The sequence below is a fragment of the Myotis myotis genome, unplaced genomic scaffold, assembly GCF_014108235.1.
Source record: "Myotis myotis isolate mMyoMyo1 unplaced genomic scaffold, mMyoMyo1.p scaffold_m19_p_11, whole genome shotgun sequence".
NCBI lineage: Eukaryota > Metazoa > Chordata > Mammalia > Chiroptera > Vespertilionidae > Myotis > Myotis myotis.
Window position 1 is genome coordinate 32539764 of NW_023416315.1, and position 21634 is coordinate 32561397.

At 37.8% G+C, this 21634-nt stretch overlaps 1 pseudogene; it reads right to left on the reverse strand.

The window, feature by feature from the left end:
- Window positions 1-18104: 18104 nt before the first annotated feature.
- Window positions 18105-19465, reverse strand: LOC118666576 (annotated as a pseudogene).
- Window positions 19466-21634: the final 2169 nt, after the last annotated feature.

Here is a 21634-nt window from a genome sequence, read left to right on the forward strand (position 1 = left end):
TGTCCGCCTGCCGTGGAGGGGGAGAGGCTCCCACCACCTCTGCTGCGCTCACCAGCTGTGAGCCCAGCTTCTGTGTGAGAGCACACTGACCACCAGGGGGCAGCTTCTGCATTAAGCATCTGCCCCCTGGTGGTCAGTGTGCGTCATAGTGAGTGGTTGTTCCGCCGTTTGGTCAATTTGTATATTAGGATTTTGTTATATAGGATCTGAGATAGTGGGGTGTGCAGGAGGCAGCCGATCGATGATGTTGCAATCTCTCTATCCTTCTCCCTTCCTTTCTCTCTCAAATCAATAAAAATATATGTTTAAAAAAGAAAACTAGCTGGGATAGCTAGCCTGAGTCTTTCTATAAAAATTTGAACTAAGCAACTGTTATTAATTAGTGGAGTTTATCAGAGCTGAGGACCATGACAAATAGTTGAAGCTGGCAGCCATCAAAGGCTCTACCCAAGGTAAGTTTTCTGGGGGCTGCTGATAGAAAGGTGGGTGGTGCAGGCGCAATCCCAGAGAGAAGTACAGACAGGAGACCATGGGGCTGCTGTGGGATGGGTTGAATAGTCTTGATGCCAGATTTTCCAATTCCCAGCTCCTGTTTGCCTGAAATCTGGCTACATTTTTTATTTTATTCTTGGATTAAGCACTCATGGCTTCTTCCTGACTGTCTACTCCTTCCTCCCCACGCCCCGTCCCCTGGCCCTATTTTTGTGACTTTGACTCAAGCAACCCCTGCTCTATATTTTGTTCAGCTCTCAGTCTGACTTTCTCTGGAGTCTCCCAATATAACTTTGGTACCTGTGGAAAGAGAGTGAAGTTTGTAAATCCATGTTAATTATTTGATGTCCAATATCAAAGGTAGACTTTAATAGAAGAAATAAATATGTCTTCCTTTAAAAATCATGTCTTAATTGTCACCATTCAGTTAAGAAACATCACTCTTCCAAAGCTTACAGTGATTTTGAAGTGCTAAGCAAACTGTGTTTATTAACCTTTTGCACAGTTATTGAGTTATTAAAGTCTATTGTAGAATATATTTTCTTTTACTTTTTAAAATATATTTTTATTAATTTCAGAGAGAAAAAGATAGAAACATCAATGATGAAAGAGAATTGAACCTTGACCTCCTGGTTCATGGGTCAATGCTCAACCATTGAGCTACACCAGCCAGGTTAGACTATATTTTAGATAGCTTATGAAATTAGGAAAATCAAGACCAAATTGATAAAAAGAAGAAAGCAGCTCTTATTACCCAAAACAAGATCACACTATCCACATTATTCTATGATATGCTTTTATTGATGTGATTTCTAATTGGGTCATTATTTGCTACTAAAAACAATATTGTAGTAAACTTATTTACACATATATCATTATACACAGGTGCTTTCCTTTTGTAGAAGATACATCCCAAAGTAGGTTTGCTGGATCTAAAGGCACTCTAAAGTTTTCAATAGATATTATCAGATTATTTTCCAAAAATGTTATAGTAATTCATATACTCATTATCAATTGTATGCACTGCCCATTTCTTAAAATGGGAATGTTAATACCTAAGTTATGGAATTCTTAAGAAGATGCAATTAATCTATTGCTTTCCCTCTCTCTCCATAGATATATCTGGCAATAGTTGCACCCAAAAGCTTCCCCCCCACTCCTTTTTTCTGTATGCTTTCTTGTTATTGGAAGTCTCTCATGAAAACTGATTATTTTCCTTGCCTTTTCCAGTTGCCTGCCCTTAGGAATGTGAGATGCATGGGGATTAGGATCAACCTACAGTCAAATAGTTTCTGGTTATGTAAGTGACTCTTTGGACTACCTTTTAAAATTAGAGCAAAAGCCTTTTGTCGAGGTCACTCTATCTCTCAGTTTTCCCAGCACAATCTCTGTTTTATTGGCTGTTGCACTGTCCTTCCTGTTTTGTATATCTTTTCACTTTCAAAAATGGCCCAGTTTGAATCATAATTATATGATTACCCTACCTAAGGCTAAAAATTGCCTAAGTCAGTAGGAAAGGGGCAGAATAGAGCTTAAACATGACATTTTTTTTGGGAGGGGGAGAGCGGGGGAAACATTTCAAGATTTTTCCATAGAGGAACTAAGTCACCCAGAGTAGGCAGAGAGATCTGAAAAGTCTAAAACAGTAAGGAAGAAGAAAAGGGAAATAATCAATTGAACTTTTTTTCCCTCTTGCTTGAATGAGTGAAACGAAGGCTTCTCGTTAAGTATGTCTGAGAGATTATCCTAGTTAATGTTAGGATGAAGATTTATAGAGTGTGCACATGACTGCTTTGCCTTGGGAACCAGAAATGTGGTGTGTTTATTAAGTAGGTTTTTGTTTTTGTAGAACAGGTATTTTTCTCTTATGACTTGGTTCCACTATGTGATCACATTTCTTTGGATAATTTGTGTTTGATATATGTATGAGTCCTCGTTTTGAACAGACCATATGGGAAGCTCCATGAGTGCCCTGGGAGCAGGAGTGCGCAGTGATTAACCATGGGTTGTGCTATTTGTGCAGCAGATGAGCAGAGCTGTGAAATAAAAGGCATCACACGATTGTTTCATTGCCCTTATTTTGTCCTCTGTTTGGTCATGCTTTACTAAGGATAAGAAAGTAAAATAAAATAAGGTGAAGTCCTACACAAGCAAGGAAGAGAAATGGTAAAGTGTTTTTCAGAATTCAGTTGAAGAAGGTAGATTGTTCATTGTATGAACTTGGTAAGACTGAGAGGGTAAACTATTTTGTGAAAATGAAATGAAAAGTGAGGTTACTGGTTTCTTAGGAACCTCAAGGAACTTTTAACATGTGTGAGACAATGCAATCGACAGCAGTTGGTTTTGTAATTAAATTTGATTTAATGTGTGTTATTTTTTTAAATCCTTACCTGAGGATGTTTTTCCATTGATTTTTTGACATTCCCCCAGCCTCCCCTATCGCCCAGTGTCTTATGTCCATTGGTTATGCTTATATGCATGCATACAAGTCCTTCGGTTGATCTCTTAACACCCCCCCCCCCATTGATTTTTAGAGAAAGTGGAAGAGAGAGGGAAAGATGGAAAGAAATATCGATGTGAGAGAAATACATCCGATTCTTTGCCAGTATATTGTTTAATCTCATACAGTGTCCAGAACATAGTACATGTTCAATAAATATTTATCAAGCGAATAAGCAGAATAAAATCCAACTGTGTGAAATAGCATTTGAAGCTACTACCAACTTCACATCCTTAAGGGACTGAGACATGTTGCGCAGCAAGAAATTTTTTTTTTTCCCACTATGCTTATGAAGTTATTTTTGGAGTCATGGTTTTTAAAAATAATTATAAATCTAGCTAAATAAAAATGGAATATGAAATCATCCTAGTTTTATTGAAAATTGGAAGGACTTTCATTATTTTCTGGGTTAGATGATTGAAGGAGAATCTGGAAATATTTTCATTGAAATGTTAAAAATATTACACACTTTTTGAGGAAAAAACACACCTACATCAATAAATACTATTATAGAATTTTTAGTAGTTTAATCTCTTTCTGTGAAGCATCTGGCATGAGATTCTATAAACTACAATGTAATCATAAGGTAGTTCAAGTTTGGTAAAAATTGTTCCTGTGTTTCCTTTTTAGGAAAACAAAGTAATTGGGAAAAAACCACCAGTGACAAGGCTAGAGAAAATAATTTTAGAATAGTCTCAATGATGAAGTGAATGAGATTAAGGGGCAAGTATATAAGTTAGTAACAGAGTATGGGTTGGAGAATAAAAGCAGCTAAGGCAAAGGGAAGGGAGGCAGGCAAAGCCAGGGAAGAAAGATAGCTGTATGGAGGATCTCATTGGCTCAAATGGAAGCTGTTTTCTTTCTTTTTTTTTTTTTAAAAAAAATACATTTTATTGATTTTTTTACAGACAGGAAGGGAGAGGGACAGAGAGTTAGAAACATCAACGAGAGAGAAACATCAATCAGCTTCCTCCTGCACACTCCCCACTGGGGATGTGCCCGCAACCAAGGTAAATGCCCTTGACTGAAATCGAACCCGGGACCCCTGAGTCTGCAGGCTGATGCTCCATCCACTGAGCCAAACCGGCCAGGGCGGAAGTTGTTTTCAAAACAGAAATTAAATGTTATGTTGTGGGAGCAGCCGCTATTTCCCCACTTTGTGCTAGAGGATGAACATACAAATGTCTTGGCTTTATTGAAAACTTTAGGCATGATGGCTAAAGGAGAAATAACAGTTATACACTCTCTGGGGGAAATAAGTTATAATGTAAGTAATGAAAATGTCTATTTAGCCGCTATTAGAAGATCTGATTTAAAATAATTGCCTATATCTAAGGTTGAAATTTAATTTGGTTACATCACAAAATTACCTTAACAACCTCTGAGTAAAGGTCACTTATGACATTGAGAAGGCGTAAATTGCTAATTAATACTTTACATTGAAATTAAGTTACTTAAGATTTTGAAGAAATGTTCAATGAAATAGTTATGGGTACTCAGATCTCAAATTACTCTGATTTGTAGGTAATAAAACTCAAAGAAGGAAATTCCAGCCACTAACTCTAAAGTCTGTTTTAGAGAGTCGTGAGTGTATTTAATTAGATCAAAATTTCTATTACCCCTGGAAGTGCATTCCTTGATTAAATACAAAGAACTTAAAACCTGGTGCTGTCATGCTTAGCTTTTCCTGGGGGAGTTTTGAGTAAATAAAAGAAACAGAGAGATTGAATTCTCTGGTTTTTGTAACTTAAAGAGTTTTAAATTCCTTTGCTGGTGTAGTGAAGTAGATCTAATGCTGGTTGGGGTTTGTGTCATGGGCATGGCCCCTGGTTGCTGGCTGGGGTGAAGGGGTAGAGCATTCCAGAAGCAGAATCCTTTGGGCTGAAATTCTAGAGCAATCATTTTATAGGTACCAGCCCCAATGAAGCTGGACATACAGAAAAGTATATTGCAGCGAGGGGGAAAAATGAAACACATTTTGATGCCTTATGTGCTGAGCTCTGGAACGTGAACTTCCATGTATTATCTATTTAATACGAACAGCAACCCTGAAAGGCAAGTAAGGAGACTATGCCTATGAATTGGAGACATTTGATAATTTGCTAGAGTCCAAGTTTTAGAGTCCAGATGTGCACTCAGCGTGACTGTGAAACCCTGCTGTCTCACAGCATATTATTCTTCCTTCCTTGAAGAAGTATGGGTGTCTGAGATGTGATTGAGTCAATTATGAGAGAGTACTTAAAAAGAGGCAATTTGGATATGACTAACATTAGTAAAAATCATTCCCTGATCTTAATTTATTAAAATTTGTATCTATTCAACAGTCCATCTTTATTGAATGTTTCCTATGTATTGGACACTGTTTTAAGCTCTGTACGGATTAGAACAGCTACAGCTACAATTTTGAGCAGTAATACTACCTATAATCGGAAGCTGACTAACAAAATTTCATTACCAAGAAAAAGCATAAGAGAGTCGATGATAATTGTTAGACCTAAAGGAATAGTAATTTTAAATAATTACAATTATTAGATAAGAATTTGAGAATTCTATAGATTGTAATCTCTGATTTGTTTGTTTTCATTTAAACAGGCTGAGATTTAATTACTAAATGATATCAAAGCCAGATTTTAATTTCCTTCATTAGGCAAGTCTATGGATTTCATAAAAAAAAAAAATCTCTGGCTCAGCCGGTGTGCTCAGTAGTTGTGTGTTGACCCATGCACCAAGTGGTCGTCCGTTGGATTCCAGGTCAGGGAACATGTTTGGGTTGCCAGCTCAATACCCTGTGTGGGGTGTGCAGGAGGCAGATGGTTGGTGTTTCTCTCTCATCAATGATTCTCTCTCTCTCTCTCTCTCTCTCTCTCTCTCTCTCTCTCTCTCTCTCTCTCTCTCTCCCTCTCCCTTCCTTCCTTCCTTTCTTTCTAAAATCAAAAAAAACATACTTTAAAAACCCCCACAAAAAAAACCTCTAAAGTGATGGTTGTAGAAGGGTAATAGTCAGAGACTCCTAGACTGGAGAAAAGTGTATCATCAGTTAACAAGTATTATTGATATTCTACTTAAGTGAAATCTTCAAGTTTAAAGGCAATTAAAGATTACTGTTAATTATTTCCAATGATTCATTTGCATAATTCTATGCATCTTTGCTAATTGGTTTGGTTCACTTTCAATACCCTATATACCACATGTATTTCCCCAAAGGCTGTGAGAGTTTCCTAATAAGCTGGCCTCTTTTTTTCCCCTTTCAACTTCTGAGGGGTTCTTCTGAAGCACAGTTTGAAGACCATCAATATACTAGTAGCTAAATGGCCCAGCAGATCTGGATTACACTAGGGTTGACAAGGAAGAAATAATAATAGGTAGAGAACAAATCAAACAAATATTTGCTAAATATCTAGTACTTGTTTGGCATTGTGCTAATTAACAAAGCTTATAATTTAATTAAGGAAATACCCTATAAACATCTAAAATTATGTAGAGTCAGATTAATTTATAAAGATTGATTAAAAAAACTACTTGACATAGATGAATTTGGAAGAGGCTAGAGACCTCAGGGAAAGATTCACTGAAGGGAAGGAAAAATACTGATCATGACTTTGAAGGACAGACCAGCTTTTGGTAGATGGGGAGAAGCAGAGACCAATGTCAGGAAACTAGCTTTTGTCCTAAGGACCCATTGACTTTGCACTATATCCAGAGCATCAAGGATACGGCCCACTGGTTAACACATGACACAGATTTTTACCGTTTCAGTTGTAGTCTTGGAAGTTTAAGCCAGAAATTCTTTGTGTAATCATCCTTCCAATGTTTAAACCTCCAGTTAGTTAATACTACAGCATCAATGGAAAAGAATCAGGTTTTACTTAATGACATTATACAGAAGGGGAAAGAAATATTCAACAGGATGTATCTAATTCCCCCCTAAATTTACAATTTATTATTTTTATTTAAAATTTTTCTCCATAAGTCTTTAGCTCTTCTGCAAGAATTTAGATAAAGGGGGAAAATAGGTAGAGAAACTCCATAAATGTAAGTGGTATTGAGATTTTGCTGACTGCAAGGCCCTGAAATCATGGTTGAGTTATAAATAACATTTCAACTATTCAAACAGCTGCTAATTGCAGCTCAGCATGTTTTTACAAAATATTTTAGGGGATTATCTGTATTGGTTTCTTTATTCTTAAAACTAAAAAGTTTAAAAATGAGTGACACTCAGAGCTGGACATTAGAAATGTTTTAAAATTGCTTTTGTAAATTTGCTCTGAGCCATTCTTAGGAGATTGTGAATTGTAATCATTTCCCTAGACCCATCATTATTTATGTTCAATAGAGACTCCAGGATATTGTCCAATGTGGGGTAAAGATAATTCTGCCATCTACATATAGCTTAAGAGAAACAATAAAAAAGATTACTCTGCAATCTATTTATATAAAAAAAGTCAGCATTTCTTCTTAAAACGTGAAGATACAACTCTTCCCATTTTCCCATAGTATTCTTCTGAGGCTGCAAACTTTTTTTTTTTTTAAAAAAGATTATCTTTTCCTTCAAGATTGCTCTTGATATTCTTATTCATGAAGAAGAATCAGTTTACATTGCACATTAATGGAGTGATTTGCATCAAGATTGTTCTTTGCTAAGAATGACCTTATCCCCACAACTCTGGCCCTCAGTTTCCTCAAACTGCTCTTTTGTAGCCCTAAAATACTACTTTAGGATGCCATCCAAGCTTATTCATGCTAGACTTGGTTCTTCCTTTACCTTTATAATTTTTTTTTTAATATATTTTTTATTGATTAAGATATTACATATGTGTCCTTGTCCCCACGTTACCCTCTACCCCCCCCCCCACCCCCGCTCATGCCCTCACCCCCCCGTTGTCCATGTCCATTGGTTAGGCCTATATGCTTGCATATAAGTCCTTTGGTTGATCTTTCCCCCTTACCCCCACCCTCCCCTACCTTCCCTCCAAGTCCCGACAGTCCAATCAATGCCTCTCCGTCTCTGGATCAGTCCTTGTTCATCAGCTTATGTTGTTCATTATATTCCACAAATGAGTGAGATCCTGTGGTATTTATCCGCTCTCAAGTTCCTTTTTCTTCTTCCTCTTCTTAAAGAATACCTTTCAGCATTTCATATAATGCTGGTTTGGTGGTGATGAACTCCTTTAGCTTTTTCTTATCCGTGAAGCTCTTTATCTGACCTTCTATTCTGATTATAGCTTTGCTGGATAAAGTAATCTTGGTTGCAGGTTCTTGCTATTCATCACTTTGAATATTTCTTGCCAGTCTCTTCTGGCCTGCATGGTTTCTGTTGAGAAATCAGCTGACAGTCGTATGGGTACTCCCTTGTAGGTAACTGACTGTCTTTCTCTTGCTGCTTTTAAGATTCTCTCTTTGTCTTTTGCTCTTGGCATTTTAATTATGATGTGTCTTGGTGTGGTCCTCCTTGGATTCCTTTTGTTTGGGGTTCTCTGCGCTTCCTGGACTTGTAAGTCCATTTCTTTCACCAGGTAGGGGAAGTTTTCTGTCATTATTTCTTCAAAAAGGTTTTCAATATCTTGCCCTCTCTCTCCTTCTGGTACCCCTATAATTCTGATGTTGGTACGCTTGAAGTTGTCCCAGAGGTTCCTTACACTATCTTCATATTTTTGGAATCTCTTTTCTTTTTTCTTTTTCGGTTGGGTATTTTTTGTTTCTTTGTATTTCAAATCTTTGACTTGATTCTTGGGATCCTCTTTTCTGCTGCTGGATCTCTGTAAATTATTCTTTATTTCAGTCAGTGTATGCTTAATTTCTAGTTGGTCCTTTTTCATGTCCTCCATGGTCTCCCTATACTTATTGAGGGATTCATTAAATTTATCGGCGGTTTCCATAAAATTCTTGAAAAACCTTATAACCGTGGCCTTAAACTCTATATCCAATCGTTTGCTTTCCTCCATTTCTGCCATTTGTGACCTGTTTCTTTGTCTCCGCATTTTGGCAGCTTCCCTGTGTTGATAGAGTGGCCCTGTGCGCCAGGTGTCCTGTAGGGCCCAGTAGCTCAGCCTCCCCAGTTACCTGGGGTGGACACTCTTGGTGCACTCTTGGTGCCTTGGTTGTTGTAGAATCACTGGGAGGAATTGACCTCCAGGCCAATTGGCTGTGAGAATCAGCTGTGTCTAAAGTGGGAGAACTTCTGTGCTGAAGACACCCTTCTGGGGCAAGACTTGCTTCAGTGGGGCTTTGGTGCTCACTGAGTCTGCTCCCTGAGTGCGTCCCTTATGGATCTGAGGAGTTGCAGTCTGGATGGACCCCCTCTGACCACTGGGTACAGTGGCTCCTGGATCTAAGGAGGTGCTAATTCAGCCTCTGCCTGAGGCCACATAGCAGGAGCCACGAAGAGGCTCAGCTGTGAAGCAATGCAAGCCGCTGCGGGGCCTTGGGCCTTCTCTTGGAAGTTCCAGGTCTGCCTGGTTCGGCTGCAGTTAGGTACATTCACATGCAAAAGCCTCTGCCGCAGCCTGGGTGGGGCGGGGTCTCAGGGAGTCAGAGGGCGGAGAAAGCGGCCATGGCCGATTCTCTGCCCGGAGTCGCGCGTCTCAGTGTTCCGATAACGGCTGCAAGCACCTCTGAGGGAAAGCCGCCCTCAAGTTCGCTCGCTGCCGGACAGACCAGCTTCTCCCCGTATGAGACCTGGGTCCCCAGAGACTTCCCGGAACCGGAGTTCAGAGCCGTCGGGAGTTTGTGATTCAAAAAGACAGCCGCGTCCTCAGGCGCCACCCCCTTTCCTCGCGCGCGCGCCGCGGTACCTCTGCACTTCACCTCCGCAGCGCCTCTGGCTCTCAGCGTGCTTTTCTTTCCTTCTAGTTGTGGAATTTACACTCAGCCAGCCTTCCTGTTGTTCTGGATGATGTTTGCTCAGTCCTTTGCGGTAATTTTCAATTGTTGTGTGAGGCAATAATTTCCCGGTGTTTACCTATGCCGCCATCTTAGTTGCTCTCCCCTACCTTTATAATTTTATGATTTCTTTTCCCTCAAAAATTTCCCAATTTCCCCTGGTATATTAATGGGAAGACAGTCTGTTTGAGCTAGTTCATACTGAGTTATGAAATACTGATAACCACCAATCATACCAGAAGTGTTTATATTTTAAACGTTTAAATACACATAAAATCTCTAATTGGTGGAATTTTAGCCAGCTCCAAAACAAAACAAAACAAAACAAAACAAAACAAAAAACACAAAAACAACTTTACAGCCAAGGAGGCCCATTGTAGGTATTTTTTTTTAAAATATGTTTTAATTGATTTCAGAGAGGAAGGGAGAGGGAGAGATAGAAACATCAATGCTGATAGAGAATCATTGTTTGGCTGCTTCCTGTATGTCCCCCACTGGAGATTGAGCCTGCAGCCCTGGCGTGTGGAACAGTGACCTCCTGGTTCATAGGTCCATGCTCAACTACTGAGCCATACCACCCGGGTCGGTATTCCTTTTTACAAGTCTTAAATAGAATAACAACTCATTCTGCCTGTACTGGGCTCAACAGGATGTTATCACATCAAAACTGCAGGTCCATTAACTTCATCACAGCTCCACTTCTCCCCTTACCTAACCAGCATTTGACTCTAGAATGTCTTCATCTAGTCTATTCCTCATTTCTCCTGTCTGCTTTAGGACAATCTTTTAAAAACAGAGGTAGGATCTGGTAACTTGCATCTGATAACTCCTCTTGCATGTATGCAACACATTTAAGAGTAGGGTCTAATCTTCCTTTCAGCTTTATCATCCATAGCTTCCTCTTTCTCTCCATATCAAAATTAATAGCTACATTCTCTTTGGTCCCTATTGTAAATAACACAATTACTATACTTTAAATTTTGTTTTGTAATTATTCTTTTGATTTTGTCTTACCTACAAACACTAAACTCTACGAGGACAAGACTTTGTCTCATTCATTTTTGTTTCCCACTATCTAATAATATTTTGGGCAACACAGAAGTGATTTCTTAAATTTAATTTTTTATGAACTGAACTATTGTTATGGCACATGAAAAGACTAGCATGCAAAAAAATGCATTTGGGTCTTTGAGGATAAATCAAATCATGTTTGGTGAATCTTTTCTGGATTGATGAGACAGGACAAAAAGGAAGTATTGGAAGTAGCAATAACAATTATGGTTGGGTTGGGACTATTTAAGGAAGACAGCCAAGGTAGATTGACTCAGTGGGAACATTATGGAGAGAGAAGAAGCTGGGCTCCATTTAGACCAGTGACTTTGGACAAATGCCATGGTCACATTAGTCATCAGTGAAATACATGTTTATTAATACTATCTTAAATGTTATTTACAACTCAGCTTTCTAGAATTAGAGCTCCCAAAGAGCCAGTCTTAAAAAAATGACTATTAAATCCCTCTAAGTCTTTGTTTGGGTAGGAGTTAGCACTGCTGATGTGTGTAAATACTGGGATAAGCCTTTTGTCCCTGGGAGGCCTGGGCCTAGAGAGTGAAGGGAAATGCAATCCAAGGCATAATTAAGAGAGCCAAGATCAAAGAACATTGAAGCTACATGTTGATGATATAGACAGATGCATGATTTTATTTTGCTTTTTCAAGTATGAAGTAAAAAAGTGAATTTGAACTCTTTATCAAAGGAAACTGCTGACCAGAGACCCCAGACTTTTGTCAATGGTACTGATGTCAGGGGAGCATTTCCATTTTTCCCGCTTTCAAATGTTTCTCCCTAACTGGCTCTTAGTTACACAGGTCTAATGGAAAAGGAAAAAAATAGAGGTGGAACATAGAATTATGTTTTTTCCTCTTTTGAGAATCTGTAGTATATTTTTGTAGTTCCTTTAGTGGGATGGTTTAAGATTGGCATATTTTCTGATTAGAAATATTATTTAAAATAAAATGTTAAAATATAAATAAAGTAGTTATTTAAAATACTCATTATTTACTGGGCTTTTTCTCCTTTTTTAATAATTTGAAAAATTTCAGAAAGAGTAGACGTTTCCATTAAAATTAGGTGGAGGAAATGGAAAACTGAACCTGGGAATAATAGAAATTAAGTAAATCTCATTCTCATTTGGATATTTCTTTTGCCTTTCCTTTGTAAGGTTGAAATAATAGGAACTCTTAGAGATAGGTTAATGGAAATATTTTTAGAAAATTTCTAAAATGATGTGGGGTTAGTGGAGCTGAAAATAATTTTTTCTGAAAATTTTTACTGTGTAGAAATTGGCTGTAATGTGTGTTTTTTTAATCTATGGTGAAACTTTTTTACATTTTGTTAAACTTTTTTGATGAGTTATAAATCTAGAACGTAAGAAGAACAGTATTTATTAATTTTTCTTTCATTTATTTTAGAAGTTGTATTGGAATGATAATGTGATGAGGTGAAGTAGGAGATGAGACATCTGGAAGTAACTTTCTCCTTAGAAAATCTGCATGTCTCTATAGCTCCTGTTGAATAGGATAATGACCCCGTACCTTTTCCCAGACAAGAAAAGAACATTATCACACTGACAATCCCCAAAGCTTCAGGAAACTTCAGAATGAGAAAGAAAGGCTGAAAATTATTCAAGGTCTATGAAATGCTACATCCTCTATGAGATTTCCTATTCTTTTCTCTAGGCCTTTACTCCCAGGACATATTTTCTAAAATTAACAACTTTGCTGTTCTCATCCCTACACTGATATATATATATATATATATATATATATATATATATATATATATATATATATTCTGCCTTATCCTATAATTTCCTGTGTATTTATCTGTTACTCTCTAGCTAGAATTTATATGAGCTCTGAATAAAGACATTGCATCTTAGGGAAATTTGAGCCCAGCTGAAATTATGACTATGAAAAGGCTTCGGGTAGAATGAATACCATTCCAAATTTTGGATGTACAAGGGTTCTGTTTTCTTCACATCCTCGCCAACACTTGTTAATCTTGTCTTTTTGATAACAGTCATTCAAACAGGTTTGAGGTGATATCTCATTGTGGATTTGATTTGCATTTTCCTGATAATTTGTGATGTTGAGCATCTTTATATGTCAATGTTGGCCATCTGTATATCTTCTTTCAAAAAATGTTTATTCAAATCCCCTGCTCACTTTTTTAAAAAATATATTTTTATTGATTTATCTTTTTGCTATTGTAAATGAGATTTTTTCTTCCATTATATTTTCTAGATGACCATTGATTATACATAGTAAAATGATTAATTTTTTAGAATTGATTTAATCAGCAGATACATTATTGAATATTATTATTATTTATTATAGTTGTATATTGATTTTTTGGGTTTCCTAGGTATATAAAAACTCATCTGCAAATTATTTTCATTTTTTTGTTTTTTACTTTTTTAAATTTTATTAAATATTTATTGTTCAGATTATTACATTTGTTCCTCTTTTTCCCCCCCCATAGCTCCCCTCCACCCAGTTCCCACCCCACCCTCTGCCCTGACCCCCACACTGTCCTCATACATAGGTGCACAATTTTTGTCCAGTCTCTTCCCGCATCTCCCACACCCCTTTCCCCCTCAAGAATAGTGAGTCCATTCCCTTTTTATGTCCCTGATTCTATTATAATCACCAGTTCATTCTGTTCATCAGATTATTTATTCACTTGATTCTTAGATTCACTTGTTGATAGATGCATATTTGTTGTTCATAATTAGTATCTTTACCTTTTTCTTCTTCTTCCTCTTCTTAAAGGATATCTTTCAGCATTTCATATAATCCTGGTTTGGTGGTGATGAACTCCTTTAGCTTTTCCTTATCTGTGAAGCTCTTTATCTGACCTTCAATTCTGAATGATAGCTTTGCTGGATAAAGTAATCTTGGTTGTAGGTTCTTGGCATTCACGTTGAATATTTCTTGCCACTCCCTTCTGGCCTGCAAAGTTTCTGTTGAGAAATCAGCTGACAGTCGTATGGGTATTCCCTTGTAGGTAACTGAGTTTCTTTCTCTTGCTGCTTTTAAGATTCTCTCTTTGTCTTTTGCTCTTGGCATTTTAATTATGATGTGTCTTGGTGTGGTCCTCTTTGGATTCCTTTTGTTTGGGGTTCTCTGCGCTTCCTGGACTTGTAAGTCCATTTCTTTCACCAGGTAGGGGAAGTTTTCTGTCATGATTTCTTCAAATAGGTTTTCAATATCTTGCTCTCTCTCATCTTCTGGCACCCCTATAATTCTGATGTTGGTACGCTTGAAGCTGTCCCAGAGGCTCCTTACACTATCTTCGTATTTTTGGATTCTTTTTTCATTTTGCTTTTTCGGTTGGGTATTTTTTGCTTCTTCGCATTTCAAATCTTTGCCTTGATTCTTGCGCTCCTCTGGTCTGCTGTTGGGAGTCTGTATAATATTCTTTATTTCAGTCTGTGTATGCTTAATTTCTAGTTGGTTCTTTATCATAACATTGAGGGTCTCATTAGATTTCTTGTAGATCTCAATAACTTTATCAGCGGCTTCTAGACAGTTCTTGAGAGACCTCAAAAGTGTGGTTCTGAACTGAATATCCTCCATTGACAGTTTTGTCCTGTTTCTTTGTCTCCGCATTTTTTATACTTCCTTGGTGCACCCCCTAGTGGTCTTTGTTCGCAGTCTTATAGTTAAACCTTGATTGTTGTAGCTAATACCAGGGAGGGTTTGACCTCCAGGCCAAGTGGCTGTGAGAATCAGCTGTGTCTGCAGTGAGAGAACTTCTGTCCTCTAGGGAGGTGCTAATCTAGCCTTTGCCTGAGGCTATCTGGCAAATGGCTCTGTGCAGGGCTTGGGCAGGGTGGGTCCCACGGTATCAACAGAGTGGGTGGAGGGAGCAGTTATGGCTGCTCTCAGTCCCGTCCTTAGAGGCTCTGCCTCTCAGAGTCCCAGCAACCACTGCAAACCTCAGAGAGAAAGCTGCCCTCACGTTCCGACTGATGCCAGACAGTCCCGCTTCTCCCGTTTGAGTCTGGGTCCCTAGAGACTCGCCCAGAACTGGAGCTCAGAATCTGAGACTCCCTCACGATTGAAAATGACAACCGCGCCCTCAGCTACCAGCCCGCTCCGCTCGTACCTCCGCACCTTTGTATTTTCTGCACTGCGCCTCCTCTGAGTCTCGTATGCTGTTCTCTTTCCTTCTAGTTGAAGAATTTCCCCTCAGCCAGTCTTCCGGTGGTTCTGGGCGATGTCTGTTCCGTCTTTTAGTTGTATTTTTGAAGTGGTTGTTCGAGGCAGCTAACTCTGGTGTTTACCTATGCCGCCATCTTGGTTTCTCCTGATACTGTTTATTTCATTTTCTTTTCAATATACATTTCTTTCCTTTCATTAACTGATACTTCCATAGAAATACTAAATAATATCAAAGGTGGACCTTCTTACGTGAATGGTGAAGTTTTTGAAGTAGTTTCATTTGACATCTATTAAAATAGAGATATTTTCTCTCTTTAAGCCTATTAATGTGGTATGGTATAGTAATAGATTTTTTTATATTGAATCATCTTTGAGCAAATGAATTTTGATGAAGCCAATTTAAAGGGCACATAACCAGTATCATATCTTAGCAAATGAAAAGGAAATGTTTTAAGAACACTATTCAAGGTGGGGCAGGAATGGTACTCTCAATAGTTTAAATTTTAAGCATCCCTAGAGCTATTTGTGTAGGGATCATTATTTCCTCTTTGTTGCCTTAGAGGCATTATTATTAAATCCTGGCCAATTAGTTTTATTTCTTTCTTTTTTTTCAAAGCATTTCATATGACTTATGTAAGGAATAATATTGTATATTTTCTATTTGAGTCAATGTACAGACTAAATAATTATATTTCATTTCTGTGCACATAATAAAACATAATCAAAAGATGCTAGTCTCTAGTTTGTTTATTGTGGAAAAGGGATTCTACTTTACTATGTCATTATCTTCTTTCTTTCAAGTTAGATATCAAAAGAGTTTTATACAAATAAGAAAGCAAATTTGGGTCAAATTTCACATAAAAAGAATGAAAAAAAGCCAACTAATATGTTATGCAAGGAAAAAACCACATTCAAATATCTGAATATCATAACATCAGACCAACCTATTTATAAAATAGGCTCTCAGCACTAGTGTATGTTCATTTGGTGCTGAGATTTATTAGAATAACAAATATCAGAGTTTTTGTATTGAAGGGAACTATATTTTATCAATTATTATTCTCACCCTTCTTTTGGTAAACAAAGTTAAGGTAAATAGCATGGTATTTCAAGGTATTATTTCACAAAACATATCGAAGTGATACCTATTCTATAGTGTGAAGATAGTTTTTTCCCATCTAATTTTAGTCATTTTTTTTCCAAGTTTCCTAATTTACGTAGTCAAAAGATGGCTGCACTATAGGAAAAAAGTATTTGAATATCTAAATGATCTTACATATAGGTCCCAGAAAAGTTCAGTTCATGGACCCTGAGTTTCATTGTTGGTTGAAACTCCTGGGCAGATTATCTCAGGATTTTTCTATGATTTTTCTCTTACACTTCTTGTTTGGCTGTAAATTGTAGACTTGCCTTCCAGAAATTAGTCTCATAGGCTCCTCTATATTGTGAACAGTGGAGAAGTCTGAATTTTATATATATTTGTGTCTCCCACAGTCTGTGATGAGGTATATTATACATAATAGATGCATAATAAATACTAATTTGACATTGTGCTTCATTAAATACTGTACTTTTTTTTCCCTAGGAATGAAAGGTCAAGTTTCATATCAGCAGTGACGATAAAGGCAACTACCCAGGTAAACTAAATAGGAATTAATTTACAAAATTTGATAACCATGTTATTGACTTCTCTAAACTTTTGAGTAGATATTTGTTCTCATCAATACTGAGATCTCACTCTTGCTACAACTATGCTCTTTCAGGGTCTTATTGGACTATGATATTTAAGTACACATAGGGGATCTTCTAGCTTTGCAGTTTTTTGGGGGTCTTTAGTGGTCCCAAATTATGACCAAAGTTTGGTGAATCACACCTATTTGGGAAATACAGACATAGAGACTTGAATTCAAATGGACCAACTGCAAAATACCTGATTAGGTTCCTTTAAACTTTTTTGTTATTTTTAAATGTTACCTGTAAAACTAATATAAAAGTCAAATTTAGATTGTTGTAAATGACAGCAGTTTCTTCCTGCATTACCCTCCTCTGTTTCTTGCTCTTAGAAGTAACTAGTTTCAGTTTTAAAATATTTTAAAGTTTGCTGTAATTTTCTAAGTAATGAGTAACTTCAGAAGATGTGGATTCAGCTCATTCTCACAGAACCACCACTGACCTTACCATATACATGCACCTTTTCAGTGTAGTTGTATGTTTTGTTCAGATCAATGACAAGTAATTGCTATTTTCATACAGGTAAGCCAAATAGTATAACCTTACTTTTCTAGTTGACACAATTTTATGTTTTCCTGGAACTAATAATTGCTTTGGTTTTCCATATGCTTATTTTTCTTTGTATTTATCACTAATTCTACCCAATGTTCTTTTCCAAATGTGTAAATCTTCTTTCAATATATTGCAACTCAAAAGAGAGTGTTAATTTCCTCTTATTGGAGACTTCTTACTTGGAATCTTTTGTGCTGTGTCTGGATGCCATACTATTGAGACCTGATGTACAGTATCATTCTTGGGTCTCCTTTTATGAATGCGGATTTCATTTGCCTCTCTTGGATTGGATACCCTGCTTTGTGGAGATACTTTGTCTTTTTGGTGGAGTGTTTCTGCTAGTGTCTTACTTAAAGGTAGTGTGGTAGGAACTTTTTCAGATCAGAAATATGTTTATTCTACCTTAACAATTGAATGACTTATTTGGGAAGGAATAGTGTTCTGGTTTAGTGTGTGTGTGTGTGTGTATGTGTGTGTGTACAGGAGGGTAGGCAAAAGAAGGTTTACATTTGTGAGTATGTGAAAGTTTGTTCTTGTTATATTATTTATTAATTATTATATTATTTATTTGTATTAAAACTGTAAACCTACTTTTGCCCATCCCTGTATACACACACATATATATTGTCTCTGTCAGCTCAAGGGATAATCTCTTTGTTTCCAGTGTTGTAAAATTTCTAAATGCTCTAATGCTCTTTCTTAGACACTGTACTTTCTATCCATTATTCTGGGCCCTTCATGGCTACAGAAAATCTGCACATAGACAAGGCAATTAATTCTCGTAATAAAAAAATACCCCTCTCCACGTAGCCAAGGTCTCCATCAGATTTCACGGTGAGTTTATGGTACCTCACATTTTCTTCCACAGGTGAATTTTCTTAAGAGTCTGTGGGGTTATGATCAATTCTTCCTGGAAGTATTAGCTTTTCACAAACTGCCTCCTTGATCAATAAATACTGTGATATTTTATTAGGTTCCGTGAAGAGGGAAGGCGAAACATGCATTAAATTAGCAATTTTGCTCTCTTGTGTTGTATATTCTCGTAACATGTAGGTCTTGTTGGCCTTGTGGTAAAGTCTCCTGTCATTCATTCTGATAAGCACTCTATAAATTCTCAAGAAAAATGGCCAACAGCAGGAAAAAACTGGAAGGCATTACTCTAATTTTCACACTTAGTCTTGAAACTCCATGATCATGTAGTTCATCCTTAAAAAGAATTTAAAAAATCTTAATCTGTTCTCTGGCTTTCCATTTCTCTGCATCTATATGAACTGTTGTTGGTACAACCTTTAACTTCAGTAATTCTCCAGGTAATGCTCCCTTATAATCTGTTGTATAGGTGTAATCATATCCTATGTAATAAAAGCGTAATGTGCAAATCTACCGAACCGCAAAATGACTGGTTGGTGAGGGGTGGGGATGGCCCGCAGGCAGCGCCAGGCCAGACAAGGCATGTGCAGGCAGGTGGCAGGCAGAGGGAGGGGACAGCGATTGGGGGTGGGGGGTTGGGGGAGTGGCGATGACTAGCGGCAGCGGAGGGGCAATCAGGGGGAGGCAGGGCCAGGCACTTGCCAGCTGGCTGGCGCAGTTCCCTGATTGGCCCACCTGGTTGCCTCCGTAGGCCACTGCCGGTGGTGGTGGTGGCAGGGGCTGCCCTAAGCCGTCAGTCAGACATCTCCTGAGGCTCCCGGACTGCGAGAGGCTGGGCTGAGGGGACCCCTCTCCCCCAGTGTATGAATTTTCATGCACCGGGTGTCTAGTGGCTTAATAACATCTTTGGAGTGTCCACCCTCTGACCTGCTTTCCTGCCACTCTTCTGCACAGGCCACTTTAAGCATTCTTGGTAGTTGTTTACACATCTTAAAGCATCAATTGCATTGAACTCGATCCCAAGGCTAGAACCATGCTGGATTCTTAAAATGTTGTTTCCAAACATCATTTTGGGGACAGAAGACATATGCAATTCACCAGCAAACTTCTCCATGTCCACTGTCCGCTGACTTCATGATGTGGGTCTTAGCCACTGTCAGCTTCCAGGGCCTGAAGGAGAAGTCCAGTGGCTGCTCTGGAAGCCGCGGGCCATGTGGGTCAGGCGGGGCCTGTGTGGGCTGCAGGGAACAGGTTGCAGCGGTAGCAGCGGTGGACACTGGTTCCCCTGCCTCGCTGCCGTAGTGGCCTTGTTCTGGAGATTTTCTCAAGGTATTTTGTTTATGATTTCCATTTTTGGTAACATCTCTGAAATTCCTATTACCACAAATTCATAGGGGTTGTTTCTTTATTTTTATTTTGTTATATTTCTATCTTTGTCTTTTTGTTCCTTTTTTGAGTGGTTTATTCTATGGAGTTTTGGAGTTCTGTTTTCTATTTTTAATCCCCAAGAGCCATTTTTGTCCTCCGAATGTTCTTTACTTATAGTTTCACGTCTTTGCGGGGATTGTAAAGTTTATTGGCAACTTTGGCTCAAACAGTTGTATAATTTCAGAATCTAAGCTTTATTTGAAAATAATTGGCTAATTTAGTCAAAGAACCTAGCTAATCCTTGTCTAAAATATTTTTAAAATAGCTAATACTCAAATTATGTATTATTACTCTACATGTTTAGGTGTGAATATGAACATTGTAATCAAAATTTGCCTCAACTATAAACTGAACCTGTAAGCATCTAACCTTAATTTGCTGAATATAGATTTCTAAACATTTATTAGTAATTTATAATCACAAAAGTGAATTAGCATACTGCTCTATTGCTTTGTTTACATTTTATTGTGTAACAGCACTTCTTTTGCTAAGTTTTGTGAATTTTTCCCCATTTCATTTCATGGAATACAACTGTGTAACTTATTTTCCTCCCTTCTCAGGACTTTAGGAAATACCTAAAATCCAAGTTAGATACACTCACCACAGAGTTATATTAGTAAATTTATTTAACAGAACAGCATCTATACATATCCCATATCTACTATATTACATATCCACTATTAAGTGTGAAAAATTGCATATAGATGAGGATGCAGATAATAAGCTTAGAGAACCCTACCCAGTAGGAACCCTCAGTCATGCCCTACTTTGTAATCCAGGCTTTGAAGCTTTTCTGGGATCACAGAACTCTGTCGAATGCATTCCCTTGTTAACTGCTTGGAAATAGCTATTTCTCTGCTGGCACAAGCCCGTATCCCAGTATTTCCTTTCCTCACTTCATAATATTCTTGGTTACACTTCTGTATGGATAGTAACCTTTCATTCTATTAGATGCAGCTATCTTTTTCTTCATACTCTCGTTAGTTTGTCTGTTGATTGAAAGCCATTGGATTCTAGGACCTTTCTGAATCCCAGGCCTCAACAATCTACTCCACACTTTATGCATTTCTTCACTTGTCTTAGATAATGGAAGCAGCAATGGACTATATGTTTTGTGGAGTATGTGTTTTGCATCATTAGAGTAACACCCTGATTTTTTGGACAAGTTGTGTGAATACTACAGCTGACTCTCAAAGTAGACTACGTTATGAAGACAACATGTGCTAAGATTCTCCTACTGCTTTGCCATATGTCCAGATATGCAGAAGCCCATATTTTCGTATGCTTCACTTGATGTTTATTACTTAGGAAAACTTGCCAGTTAACTGGCCATCAGGGATATCCATAAAGAAAGGCTAGACATCTGTAGGCTAGCCAGTGTGAACTTTTGGTTATTTTAGAGGTCAGGGATGATATCAGTGTGAAAAATGGTAGGCCATTTCATTCTGTGTGCTGCTGAAATTATAGCTCTTTGGTGCATACAAGAACTTTATTCCTTATAGTCATATATGTTAGCAATGAATCCGATATCTTAGTAAGTACAGTAGGAATAGATTTGGACCATGAAATAATTGGCATGCCTGATTAGATAACAGCTACTCCAGTTAATAGATTGGCTTTATTTTGAGAAGCCTTAGGGAATTTATGTTGTTATGAGAGAAGAGGTTTGTCTGTAGGAGAGAAGAACAGTCCAGCTCAGACTCCCAGAATCAAGCCAACATCTCTACCTCCTAAGGGTCTAATATATGATATGTGCCTGAGAGAATGGATGAAATTTCTCTATTCCTGCCCACTACCCCAAACAGAATTCATGCCATGTGGGCTTCTATAGCCAGAATTCACTGAGGATGCTCAGAATCCTGATAGGCACTGGCACTCTGATTGTATAAGTGGCCAAACTCCTGTGGAAACTTATTCAGCTTCTTTGAAAAAAAATTATATTTTGGTCACTGCC